General features: G+C 34.1%; 1 long non-coding RNA gene across 1 annotated transcript; it reads right to left on the reverse strand.

Moving 5' to 3' along the window:
* Positions 1-2,270: 2,270 nt before the first annotated feature.
* LOC128921511 (uncharacterized) lies at positions 2,271-9,989 on the reverse strand. The gene is made up of 2 exons (XR_008470947.1): positions 9,367-9,989; positions 2,271-2,463 (listed from the first exon to the last, which is right to left on the reverse strand). It is a non-coding gene; the product is annotated as an uncharacterized LOC128921511 (long non-coding RNA).
* Between the last annotated feature and the right edge of the window lie 5,059 nt (positions 9,990-15,048).

The following is a 15,048-nucleotide window of genomic DNA, read 5'->3' on the forward strand; positions in this document are numbered from 1 at the left end:
CGATGTCCTGGGCATACTGGGACTATGGAGGGAATACTTCTCCGACCTGCTGAATGGCAGTGAAAGTATAACACCAGGAGATGGCGAACCCGATTCCCCAATCGATGACGATGGAGCAAATGTTCCAATGCCCGACCCTGAAGAAATTCGAATAGCAATTACCCGCTTGAAGAACAATAAGGCGGCGGGGGCCGATGGATTACCGGCCGAGCTATTCAAATACGGCGGCGAAGAGCTGATAAGGTGCATGCATCAGCTTCTTTGCAGAATATGGTCGGAAGAAAGCATGCCTGACGATTGGAATCTCAGTGTACTCTGCCCAATACACAAAAAGGGAGACTCCACAATTTGCGCCAATTACCGTGGGATAAGCCTCCTCAACATCGCGTATAAGGTTCTGTCGAGCGTATTGTGTAAAAGACTAAAGCCCACCGTCAACAAACTGATTGGACCTTATCAGTATGGCTTTAGACCTGGAAAATCTACAATGGACCAGATATTCACCATGCGCCGAATCTTGGAAAAGACCCGTGATAATAGGATCGACATACATCACCTTTTTGTCGATTTTAAAGCTGCTTTCGACAGCACGAAAAGGAGTTGCCTTTATGCCGCGATGTCTGAATTTGGTATCCCCGCAAAAGTAATACGGCTGTGTAAGCTGACGTTGAGCAACACCAAAAGCTCCGTCAGGATCGGGAAGGACCTCTCCGAGCCGTTCGATACCAAACGAGGTTTCAGACAAAGTGACTAACTATCGTGCTACTTCTTTAACCTGATGCTGGAAAAAATTATACGAGCTGCAAAGCTAAATAGAGAAGGTACAATATTCTACAAGAGTGTACAGCTCTTGGCGTACGCCGATGATATTGATATCATCGGAAGCAACAACCGCGCCGTTTGTTCTGCTATTTCCCGCATGAATAAGGAGGCGAAGCGAATGGGTCTGGAGGTGAATGAGGACAAGACGAAATATCTCCTGTCATCAAGCAAACAGTCGGCGCATTCGCGTCTTGGCGACGTAACTGTTGACACTCATAACTTTGAAGTTGTAGATAATTTCGTATACCTGGGAACCAGCATCAACAACACCAACAATGTCAGCCTCGAAATCCAGCGCAGAATAACTCTTGCCAACAGGTGCTACTTTGGACTGAGTAGGCAATTGAACAGTAAAGTCCTCTCTCGACGAACCAAAATCAAACTCTACAAGTCGCTTATCATTCCCGTCCTGCTTTACGGTGCAGAAGCTTGGACGATGTCAACATCAGATGAGACGACACTAGGAGTATTCGGGAGGAAAATTTTGCGCAAGATTTATGGTCCTCAGAACATTGGCAACGGCGAATACCGCAGACGATGGAACGATGAGCTGTACGAGTTATACGACGACATTGACATAGTTCAGTGAATAAAAAGACAGCGGCTACGCTGGCTAGGTCATGTTGTCCGAATGGACGAAAACACTCCAACCCTGAAAGTGTTCGATGCAGTACCCGCCGGAGGAAGCCGGGGAAGCGGAAGGCCTCCACTCCGTTGAAGGGACCAGGTGGAGAGCGACCTGGTTACACTCGGGATCTCCAACGGGCGCCGAACTGCGAAGGAAAGAGGGAAGTTTCACCGCCAATCAAATACATACATACATACTTTATTTTTGGCAAAGGTCTTAGTCCTGCCATGGTTTATCTCCATAACTACAACTTAAAGCCGCTAAAAGTTGATTTAGTAGCGTATATTCACATTACTGCGAGGTTTTAGTTATGTTATAAAATTATATGTTATGTGTTGCGTTAATGTTACTTAAAAACCAACAGTGCTTGCCTTTTCATCCGTTCATCTTTTATAAACTTCCTTTTAGATGTGTCTTTCAGCTGTCTAACTGTATTTCACCGGCAACACAAAATCCACTACATGTTCTCCCTCTACTCTCTCTCTCTCTCGTTCGCATTCAAGTAATAATTTTTCGCCTTTCTTTGCATTTGGCATTTCCATTTTGTTAATTTAACGAAATGACCACTGTCACTAGATACCATCGTGTCATTGCTAACGGTGCACTTTCCTCCATTACACTATTACTCCGCAGTCATCGCCTCAGTTGTATTCTGCTGTAGCCTTTGTGGGTTGCCGAAATTTGTTGCTGCAATATGTTTTTCCTCTGCTGAACCTTGGAGTCATGCCACAGCTCGTTTACTTTGAAATTTATTTGCTCAAACATACTCGCTTGTAACTTTCCGCTGCTTTAAAAATATTTTTCCTTTTCAATCAGAGAGTTGCGAGGAGCATTTCGGTATGAATTTTTCAATTTCACATTAGAGTTTTGTTTGTCAAATAGTACTTTTTGTTAAGGAAAATGTTAAAATATTGCAATACTTGTCAACAAAAGTTTTTTCATTAAATAATCATTTGAAAAGGATGTTACTCATACGCCATGTAGCACGAATGGTCAGTTGAGCGGTAAGGAGTCTAGGAAGGCAAACAAAGTTGTGTGAATAGATATAGATATAGATATAGATATAGATATAGATATAGATATAGATATAGATATAGATATAGATATAAATATAGATATAGATATAGATATAGATATAGATATAGATATAGATATAGATATAGATATAGATATAGATATAGATATAGATATAGATATAGATATAGATATAGATATAGATATAGATATAGATATAGATATAGATATAGATATAGATATAGATATAGATATAGATATAGATATAGATATAGATATAGATATAGATATAGATATAGATATAGATATAGATATAGATATAGATATAGATATAGATATAGATATAGATATAGATATAGATATAGATATAGATATAGATATAGATATAGATATAGATATAGATATAGATATAGATATAGATATAGATATAGATATAGATATAGATATAGATATAGATATAGATATAGATATAGATATAGATATAGATATAGATATAGATATAGATATAGATATAGATATAGATATAGATATAGATATAGATATAGATATAGATATAGATATAGATATAGATATAGATATAGATATAGATATAGATATAGATATAGATATAGATATAGATATAGATATAGATATAGATATAGATATAGATATAGATATAGATATAGATATAGATATAGATATAGATATAGATATAGATATAGATATATATATAGATATAGATATAGATATAGATCATACGCCATGTAGCACGAATGGTCAGTTGAGCGGTAAGGAGTCTAGGAAGGCAAACAAAGTTGTGTGAATAGATATAGATATAGATATAGATATAGATATAGATATAGATATAAATATAGATATAGATATATATATAGATATAGATATAGATATAGATATAGATATAGATATAGATATAGATATAGATATAGATATAGATATAGATATAGATATAGATATAGATATAGATATAGATATAGATATAGATATAGATATAGATATAGATATAGATATAGATATAGATATAGATATAGATATAGATATAGATATAGATATAGATATAGATATAGATATAGATATAGATATAGATATAGATATAGATATAGATATAGATATAGATATAGATATAGATATAGATATAGATATAGATATAGATATAGATATAGATATAGATATAGATATAGATATAGATATAGATATAGATATAGATATAGATATAGATATAGATATAGATATAGATATAGATATAGATATAGATATAGATATAGATATAGATATAGATATAGATATAGATATGATAGATAGTAGTATCACTTTAAAGTTCAATATGTATATGTGGAATTGAAAGAAGTTCCTTTTAACAGTTCCACTCTCTCATGAGATCATGTTAAATCACTATTTTAAAAACCAAGTACTCCATAGAAACCGATACTCTTTCAAACTGTAATATTGTGTGCAGACTCAAGCCATATATAATTTCGTTGCACAGCTTGCTTGCCATATTAGCTGTGTTTACAGCTACTCAAGCACAATTTCGCTGAAACAAATGTTTTTTGGCGTTTCACCATTTATCAAGGCCCCACAAATCAGTGACACAAATGGCAAATTGAAATGTTTAATTGTATTTCGGCTTAAATCAAATCCTGGCCAGTAATATGATTGTGCATTCATCAATCGCCTACACAACAAAAACAGTTAACGGCAGAAAAAATGCAATAAAATGATGCGATACAGTATGGTCTATGTATCATCTTTAATGCCTATCATGAAAAAATGTGATTTCCATGCACAATTGGTGTATGTGAAATTGAACCAGTAAACCAAATATGAGTTGTTTCGAACAAAAGTATGTGAATGATATAATATAGCTTAAATGAACATGTGTTTTTTAAATTTCATTTTATAACATTAATTATTACTAATACTCATTTTTTGAGCTTTTAAAAATGAAAGCTCATAATTAAAAGTTTGGAGTATTATCCCTTGAGCTTTTTCAGATGAAAGCTCGTCATTAAAATTTTGTATGAATTAGCATATGAGCTTATTATGATGAAAGCTTCTTATTCATTAATGAACCTTTTCAGATGAAAGCTCTTTATTGTGCAACCCATCTCTTGAATTTTTTCGGATGAAATCTCGTCATAAAAGGCTTGAAAGTTGCTCAATCCCTTGACCTTTTATGGACGAAAGCTCTAAGCTCTAACCTACGACTACTTCTCCTCTCTTGGTCTATAAAAGCTTTTCATGTAAAGCTAGATACTTTGCAGAAAATTCCAGAGAAATATCAGAAAATCTTTAAGCTCAGCAGAAATTGGTTTTATGGGTTATCGCCTCTACATACATATATGCGCGTATATCCGAAGACCAAAAAACTGTATGTACGCCAAAAAAGTGAACGGCAATAAAAACACGCATGCACGGGGTCACTATAGGCAGGTCTATAAGCCGCTTATGTGCTATAATTCGACAAAAAATCATATGAACCTTAAATAAACGCAAAGGATCGTCGCGTAAATAGCTCCGAGTATATCCACATACATTTACACATCAGCATGGCGACGATAAAGTGCGCTCAACAGACATTACCACACATCATGATCCACACTATACGTTCCATGCGCACACACGCGCCCCCGGCCACACGGTCAGGTCGTTGTAATAAAAATAAATCTTTGCGCTGTGATAATTCAGTGCCTGAAAAAGTGGCCAAGAGGCTGTAATAATAATGCATAGGCCGACGCGTACTCACTTGGAACACTAACAGCTACAAAAACAACAACAACAGCGTACACGCACTAACATACGCGCGAACAGCAAAGACAAGCGTGCGAGCATTTTACAAAATGCCACCGAAAGGCAGCCGACCTCATGTGTGCGTTGCAATAAATAATGTTTTACGCGCTTTACCGTTGTGTGGGTTGCCGAATAGGGTGTATGTGTGTGCAGGAGACTAACTAAATTATAGCTCTATGGACGTATGTGTGGGTAGCGAGAGCGGCTACGAATGACAGATGATCGCTGAGTTCAATACAGCAACAATAAAAATACATAAAATAACAAAAAAATATTTTACAAAAAAAAGTTCCGCATTCTTGTAACAAACGAAACCATTAAGGCAGAGCATATTCAGGTGTTGTTATCAGCCCAAAATATTTTATTTTAAATAGGCTCTTATTCTATAAGATATCTACGAAAGCAGCTCGAAAACATTTGCGCCTAGAATTATTTTTCAACTGTTAAGGTGGTTTAGTCCAAGCAGAGAATGTATATATTATCTATACGTGCTCTGGTAGTGGTGACAGAGGCAAAACTCGAACTACTTTAATGCTGTTAGATTTTAGGAAATATTATCTATAGCGTTGTACTGCAATAATGTATTAAACAAGCTTGAGTGCAAATGAAAACATTATGAGAGAGAGAGAGAGAGAGAGAGGGGAGAGTGTAAATAATGAATGTGTTGAGTAATTAGAATTCAAGTTCGCTCTCAATTGTGAGTGATCAAGCGACCGACAAAAGTCCCTCGTTTGAGGGACTATACCAGTGTGATATTTAAAAAAAATCGGATTTTTTTTATTTTTTGCTTATTCGATAGTTTATACTTTCAAAAATTTCCTGTGAAAGCGGTAAGACCGTATCTTGAATAGTTTTTGAATAGCAGCGCACTAAAGAGCGACCGCTCGTAGCTGCTATAGTCGAAATTTGAAACGCCTTTTTTTGATGATTATTTTTGATTAGATGGAAATTGTGAATTTCGCATTAAAAACAATAATTTTTTTACTCAAAAATACGAAATTTTTCAGAACTACTCCATTTTATTAATTTTTGATATTTTTAAAAAGTCGTAAGCAATATCTTCAGGAAATATCTTCAACTTTAATAACATTTTTGAATTCTTTTGTAGCCCATAACTTTGTTATATTTAAATATTAGGAAAAAAATTCTTAAATTTCTAGTTCGACAAACAATTTGCGAATAATACGGAGAACAACCTCACATTCAAAACTAAAGAACATAAGGAGGCAGTTCAATATAATAAATACACAATACTGCACTGAATTTAAATTAATAAAAATAAAAATACATACAAATAAATATAATATACAGACGTGTTCGAAATAATAAGAACCAAATCAAGTAGGCGGTTTATCTCGACATTGGATTCTTGGAATTTGGTTACACAAATTTTAATAACTATCTAATAAACTTATCAAAGTGCGAATTTGACCATGTTTACAGTTAAAATTTTTATTAAACCTTTAAAAATGGAAAGAGTTCGCCATTTTTCTATTGAGCTAAGGGAAGTTATAAAAATTTATTGTGGAAATGAAGAAGATTGGCTATATAACATAGCTTATAAAAATTTCATACAGAATAATATTAAACTACAAAAATTAGTTGCCGAGAGTTTAATAAAGGGAAACGCACAAAAAACTTATCCGAAGAAGAAAAGATGAACTCATCGCAAGAATCATTAAAATGTGCTGGTCTAGGGCACTTTAACGAAATAGTATGCACATAACGGCGGCTTGAATTTGCTAGAAATTTTTATAAAGGAACCTGTGTTAATTTAACGTAATATTCTATGGACCGATGAGAAAAATGTTGTCTACTTCGACTATAGTGAGGAAAAAATAATACTACAACAATATTATACGATCCTATAATCAGAAATTAAATTCTAAATATACACTGAATACTATAAAACATGGAGACCTTAAGCTGATGTTATGAAGATGCTCTAATGGAGTGGCCTACAACTCTGGTAAGTATCATAGGGAATATGACCACCACTTATTGTGTTAGTAACAATCTGGAAACTATTGCCTTACCTTTTGCCGAAGAAAATGTGCCGTTGTTGTGAGTCTATCATCAAGATAATAACCAAAAACATGCCTCGAATAGATTTAAGAAGGGTTTTCGTAGCAAGAATACTGTCGTTGCAGTACCAGGATTTTATTGCAATTTGATGGATGTGACAAAAAATGTAAAAAAAGTCGAAACCAAAAAATTTCCAAGAATTATAGAGAGTACCAAAAAAATACCATGGAAAAAAATACTTCTCTCAACATGCCGCGCTTTTGTGGATTCTATTCACTCCAGATGTGCCGAAGCAATTAAAAATCGTGAAAGAACAACTTAATATTAAATGCAAAGGCATCCGTGAACATTTTAACACAGTAAAAATATCGTAATGCAACTTTAATGTATTACTCTTATTTTTTCGAACCACCTATTTCGTGCTCAAAGCAACAAAAAAAATTAAATGTGTATATTAACCAAGTTTTGCATTTTATAAAAACACCATCCTTATACAAATGTTTGTCAAAAACAAGTAAAGAACGGCTAAGTTCAGGTGTCACCGAAAATTTTATACTCTCGCAATTTATTTATTTAATTTTATTAATATAAGAAACAATTTGATCCACATATTGGGCATATAAGTATATGGTATAAACTCCATTGAAAGTTGAAAACCCTAATATTAGTTATATGGGAGATAGGGAAGTTGTGACCCGATTTCACTCATTGCACGTATACATATTATTAGGGAAACATATTCCCTCTGAATTTCTTCAAAATATATGTGAGAATTACCTATATTTTCGGTAAAATATTTGTTAGAAGTGCTGAGATCCTAATATTCGATTTATAGGATCTTGAAAACTCATGGACCGATATCGACGACTTTAGAATTGCGATGCCACTCTTTAAATGCAGTATTTATGCAAAGTTCTGTTCCGATATCTTCACTAGTGCTTACTTTATATATTTGTAAAGTAAACGATTCAGACCGACTTTAAAGTTATGGTATTATGGGAAATAGACGTTGTTGTGAACCGATTTGAACTATTTTCACAACATATCATTGGGAAGCTAGGAAGAAATTATGAACCGAATTTCATTAAAATTGGTCGAGTAGTTTCGGAGATATGGTGGTACCACACCCATTTAAAATTTTGTGTACCATTTTGAGTGCAGCACTTGTGTACCACCTTTATAATTCAACTTAAGTCTTACGGTGGTTTTCCTTGAACTGAATTAAATAATTTTAAGGAGTTTTTAACATAAGCTTTGTATGGGAGGTGGGTGTGGTTATAATCCGATTTCCTAAACTTGTGGACTGTATAAGCGAATGTCTAAAATAAACGACTTTAGTGAGTTTGGTTGATACAGCTTTGGTAGTTGACGAGATATGTACAATAAATTTGGTAGGGGGCGGGGTCACGCCCAAATAATATGCAAATATGCCCCTTCTTATTGTGATCCTTTGTATCAAATTTTACCTTCAAAGCTTTATTTATGGCTTAGTTATTGCACATTAAGTGTTTTTGGATTCTCCATTTTGTGGGCGTCCGATTTCGCCCGTTTTTAGTGTCAACCGTCTCATGTTGCCAAGGAACATGTGTACCAAAACGAAACCCTAAATTTCTCTAATTATTTTTTACAAAACCACAATACAAAATAATATAAAAAACAACCTTGGAAGAACCCGGTCGTTAAACCAGCGTTTTTCTAAGTGAGCAAGTAAAATCAACAGGGAAAAAATTAAATGAAATCTAACGCAGTACTCAGTTGATGCAGGAAAATAAATCACAAAAACACACAAACTTGTTACATTAGAAGTAGAAACAGTGAGAACAATAAATTGGCCAATAATACGGAGGACTTTTTCCACAATCACAATATTCAACAATAAATAACTTAAGAAGTAGAAATCACACGCGGAACAGTTCAATATAATAAATACACTGAAAACACTAAACACTGAATTTAAATTAATTGTATATAAACCCATTAACGACTATTGTTCACACACATCCATAAAAATAAATTTAATGTACTTTTACAATACACATTGTTTAATATATATATTGAATTATTATCACGTTACAATCAAAACCACTAACCACATCATTTAAACAGAATCGGCCACATTCGTCGTTACATCCCGAAAATAGTTTTTTTTACTTTTTCGCAAGTAAATCCACACTGCGATCACTTCGAGGTCACCAGCTGTTGAGTTACCGAGCTGTTTTTTGCCAGCTGTGAGTAGAAAAAATCAAACGACTTATATATTTAATGAAAGTGTATATATGTATAACAACAAATGTATGTATATTGCTGCGACTAGACACGTCTGCAAATAATGAATGTTAAAAACGATCTAATTTGGAATTTCATGTTTAAGCACAGCTAAAGCCAAATTATTCCCATATTTCAGTATATACATATGTATATATGTATATATGTATATATATCAACGAACTTAAGTATATTCACGATGCGTGAATAATAAACGCCTGTTATGAACCACCTTGTGTATAAGTATAAGTAAATATATAAACAATACAATTTTATATGAACTAATGTTATATCCGGTGCAAACTAAGAAGTTGAAAAATTTTAAATCAGAAAATAATAATAAGGCAACGTTTATGCAAAATTATACAAATTTTTATCGCGAAAAAATTTACCGCAATAATAACAAAGTATGCGTTTTGCTTTCGCCGCTGAGAGCTTATCTCTACTCGCTAAAACGTTCGGAGTTTCGTATGTGGGAAATTATCAGAATTTTTCGGTAGTGCTTTGACTGCTTCGCCTTGTTGTTGTGCTTAGTTTAACGTTTTAAATACTAGTGTCAGAGAGCGTATATAATTTTAATACAATATGATAAATATATAATATTATATATATATATATAAATAATTATTTTTATTTTAAATTTAATTATTCCGAACATTTTTTTATTATCCGCATAAACCAAAATTGAGTGCTCAATTTTAGATATTACATTATACATTACTAATTTAAATAGAGTCCAGTGCTCACTTTTTAACTCTTCTTCTGTATATCAAGCGCACCTCTAGGTACTCACATAAAAGTAGCTCACGCAAATACCACTTTAAGTTAAGCATATCAATGCAAAATGCTTTGTTAAATATTCAATTGTCACACATACAAGCACACAGACACACACACACATAGTGAGTTCAATAAGGAGCAGGTTCAGTTTAAAGTGCTTATTGTCCTTAATGTCGCACAACTTCCAATGAAAGCTTTCGAAACCTACTCGATTAAACTGGTTTCTATTATGCGCCAGCATTTACATACTCATACACACGACGGTGTTTGTGTTGAGACGAGCATTGCATTTGATTGCATTGCACACGCACTTGTATATGACAGTTTTATTCCACTCTTCTACTCTTTACATCTTTCACAAACGTTTAACGACACGTTTCATTGCATTTATTTCAATCACTTTGCAGTGATTTGCATAAATGCGCATTTGCATGTGTGTGCGTATGGGTGTGTTTATATAGCGTGCCTTGCACTATAATAAATGCAAATGATAAAGTGCGCCACTTCATCACAACGTTTTACCTGCACATAAGCCACATTCGTCCCTGTACTTATAGACAAAGCAACGAAGTAATGCGAAATGAAGTGAATGGGGAGCATGAGCATGGCTTAATGCCAGCGGCGCATAACAAGCAACACTTGATGCACTTGGCTGATATGTGAAGGAGAAATAATGGTTCACTTTAGGTGAATGGCAAAAGAATATGCGTACATACATATATAAAGTATAAAATATAATGTATATACCTTGTATAAAAAATAGAAGATAACTATATACATATAAAGTGTGTTTTTTAGACTTGTGGTTTGTAAGACAAAATAAAACGCATATAATCGGAAGACGACGGTATCTTCGACTAAACATCTCAACACTAACGTTGATTTCTCACAGCAAACTTGGTAAACAGGAACTCGAGCATATAGGCTCAAAACCTTTAAGTTTCACCAAGTATGGCTTTAAACAATGGACATTAGAGGAGAATCACAAATCTTGGAAGACCTGCTACAAATAATAAATATTATTTTTGTGGTAATGTTTATAGAGAATAGACCAAATAGATCAAGAGACTTCAACTTTTAGCAGAGGAAGAATTATGTGATATTATAGGTGTCAATACATGACACTTACCTTTAAGATCACAACTTCAGAAACTTGGCGGAGTTGAGTCGGCAGAATGTAGATCATGTGCGATGTTTTAAGGGAGCTACAGCATTATACAGTCTTCAGCGGATGAGTAAGTACACTTGTAACAACACTTAGTATTTCAATCCAGAAATATCATCAAATCAGTCATACCTTATGATGATATATTGATATGCTCTTCTTAGATCGAATCGAATTCCAATTGTATATAGTTTTAGATCACAAATATTATATTATGAGTCTTCAATTTGCCAAGTGTTAGAGTGTAGAGAAACGATGAAACTAATTCAGTCGTTTGTTTCAGGCTTAAGTCAAGTGAATGAGAACAAGACGTCATCAAACAAACAGTCAGAGTTTTCGCGTCTTGGCGCCCATGTCGACGATGTCAACATCCGATGAGACAACACTAGGAGCTTTCGGGTGAACATGACATACACTTGGGATTTCCAATTGGCGCCGAATTTCGAGGAAAGATAGGTATGGCGCGCTATTATCTATTCGGCTACAATCGGATAAACGGTTCCTAAGGAATAGTAAGCCGGTGAAACTAATTCAGTAATTTCACTCAAAACTTTAGTTTTTAGAAGCAATAATTATTGCCTATAATGATATCAAATCTGGTAAAACGCGATTGTAGTGCAGTCGATGGCAACACCAATTAAGGGACAGTTGAGAACTTTGAGGGTATAGCGAGAGATTTATGTACCTTCATATATTAGGTAACGTGTATAGGGATGTAATATTGGTAACCTTGGTAATGCGTTCATATGGGGTTCGAGAAGAATCACTTAAACGTTTGCGGAGCTTCTGGAGAAATTTATCAAAAATATGAATTATCTTGTATTACTATCTACTGGGAGTTATATCGGCTTCAAAACAAAAAATTTAAATATTAAAATAATATTGGGTGACTTTGTTAAAACTCATTGATTGCTTATGACAGCTAAAAGAAAAGTTGAAACAAAATAAAATAAACTATGCAACAAGTTTATATCAATAAGAGAATGCATTTAAATTTAACAACAAGAAAATAAGAGTGTGAAAATTCGAAACAATGTAAACCATATACACTGCCTTATATCATTATGCATGCGCTGAAGTATTTCTCTATATATTCTCTATGTATTTGTAAATATATATGTGTGTTGAGGTTTCCAGCAGCTTTACTAAAACACCTGTGATCCGACGCTTGTGCTAGTCTAATCCGCTTAGCATAGTAACAGTCATTGATACCACGGCACCCTCACCAGGCTTTCAAATGCTTTCGGTTATTGCTACCATTGTTGCGGGTAAATACACATAAATATTATATATACATGTAGTACATACTCATGTACGCAAATGTAGGTATGTGTGCGTGTTCACAAATTCCTGCTAGAATTGTTCTGGATCTCAGACTTTTTTCCATTGGCGAATTACTATTGATATGAGCATATGCAACTACACACACATACTTTGACAGCTTCTAAAATATTCTCATGAAATATTTAACCATAAAAAATATTCTCAGTATAATAAATAAGTTACAACTCGAAAATATCTCTGTCAGATACACAATTTCTCAGAAGAGACTTGAGCAGTGTTCTGCGACGTTTCACCTAATATCTTTAAATTTCCATATTTTGGATTAAAATTTTGCTATACCCCAATTCTGTGAAATGGGAGTTAAAAAAAAAAATATTTAGAAACAAAAACGATTACACCAAATTTGCTATAAAACGTGGATAACTGTAAGTTAGTAATTGTTTGAATCACATCACTGAGGTCGGGTTGTGGTGCAATCTGAGAGCAAATTTTCGAGCAGACCCGGCCACACGTTGTTGTGGCTAAGGTATACATTAAATTAAGTTGGCCCAATCTTGGTAGTGCAGGCAATTTTAAATAGTGTAAATAGTAGTAAATAATTTAATATTTGGGATAATTGACTACGTCATCCTGGTTTGTAGCTGTGTCAACTCTCCTGAAGCGAAATTCTAAATTGTTGCATTAAGATCATCGATATCTTTGTTTTTTTACCACCAATATAGGTCATTCAATCAATCATTTATGGTTATCATATTGAGGTTTCATGTCAGGAAAACTTCTCTTTCGAGTCAATGAAGTGACAGAAATCTGTTGGAAATGCTATTAATCCATCGAGGTGTCAACTGCGACCCTACCATTTCCAACTGCTTCTACAATCGCAATTTAATATTGTTGCAAAAACACTCATATGTTAGTTGTTAATTGGCGATACTTTATGTGTCGCCACAAATTAAGTGGCTTTAGGCATGCGATTAGCCCGTCAGTAACAGTTGATCCAGGAATAATTGGAAGAGTCTGGCGTAAATCACAGAATCCTGGCTCCACCAAAAACGTTTATCGACAATCAAGATCTTTTAAAGTCCTGTGTAGTACCTCCAACGACTTCTTGAATATTTGGAAAATCTTCGTTATAGCGCTATTTTTGGCGATTTTGCCGACTGGTGTTTCGTTCATTTGCAATTTAGGAGTAATTTCAAGGCCGAATGTGCCGTTTGTTTGCCTACTAACAGGTGCCAAGTTACCCCTATTCCCGTTAACCTTGGTGGTGAAAATGAGTGAAATTGGTTCTGGAATCACATCAGCCCTTATATACTATATGTTATGATTTTCTATGGGACTTTATGCCGAATATATAGGTCATATTGTGTGTTATCTTAATAAAATTACATCAATAAATTGCGAGAGTGTAAAATGTTCGGTTGGACGTGAACTCAGCGTTTCCTTATTTTTTACAAATTGTTTGTCGATAGCCCAAGACAACCTTATACAATTGAACAATAATAAAAATATTTTAACAAAGCAACAATGATAACCTTCAAAATATTACTTTTTTGTTTTCTCTTTTTATATTTTTCTTGTCAACTCGAATAAAATTCTCTTATTGATATCTTCCTAGCAATTTTTCCATAATTACTCACTTTCTAATCCTTTTCTGGCCTTCCACGAATATTTCAAGACTAAAATTAGCCAGATCGGTTTGAACTTCAACAACCAATAACTTCCCGATTTTAGAAAATTTTTAATTTTCTTCGCGGAAAGTTAAAAAAATTTAGGGGTGGACCACCCTTAACATTTAGGAGGATGAAAAATAAATGTTGTCCGATTCTCCACCCTAGCCGATATGCACGCTAAGATTCACGAAAATCGGTCGAGCGGTTTCAGAGGAGTTCAATAACGTACACCGTGACACGAGAATTTTATATATTAGATATATATATACATATATATTCACACATGTAAATTAAATAAATCACGCGGCGAAACACTAATTACGTATTAATGTCAACACTAAGGCATAGATAACAAAAACATATCCGCTTGTATTTATAATGTTAAACTAAGAACAACAACAGTCTTAGTGAATATGTACAACTTTTGCTTTTTGTATCGTTGTTGTTGTTCTTTTTTTTAGTGAGTGTACCGGAAGTTAATTAGTTAAAATGTTAAAATAGCAGCAAAGGAATGCATGAAATAAATAGAAAGCAAAGAAGAAGGAGGCGAAGAAGGCGAAGCATAACCGAAATGTCTGATATTTGGCAACAGACGAAACTCTAAACGT

This window comes from Zeugodacus cucurbitae, chromosome 4 (genome assembly GCF_028554725.1).
Source record: "Zeugodacus cucurbitae isolate PBARC_wt_2022May chromosome 4, idZeuCucr1.2, whole genome shotgun sequence".
In the NCBI taxonomy this organism is placed as follows: Eukaryota; Metazoa; Arthropoda; class Insecta; order Diptera; family Tephritidae; genus Zeugodacus; species Zeugodacus cucurbitae.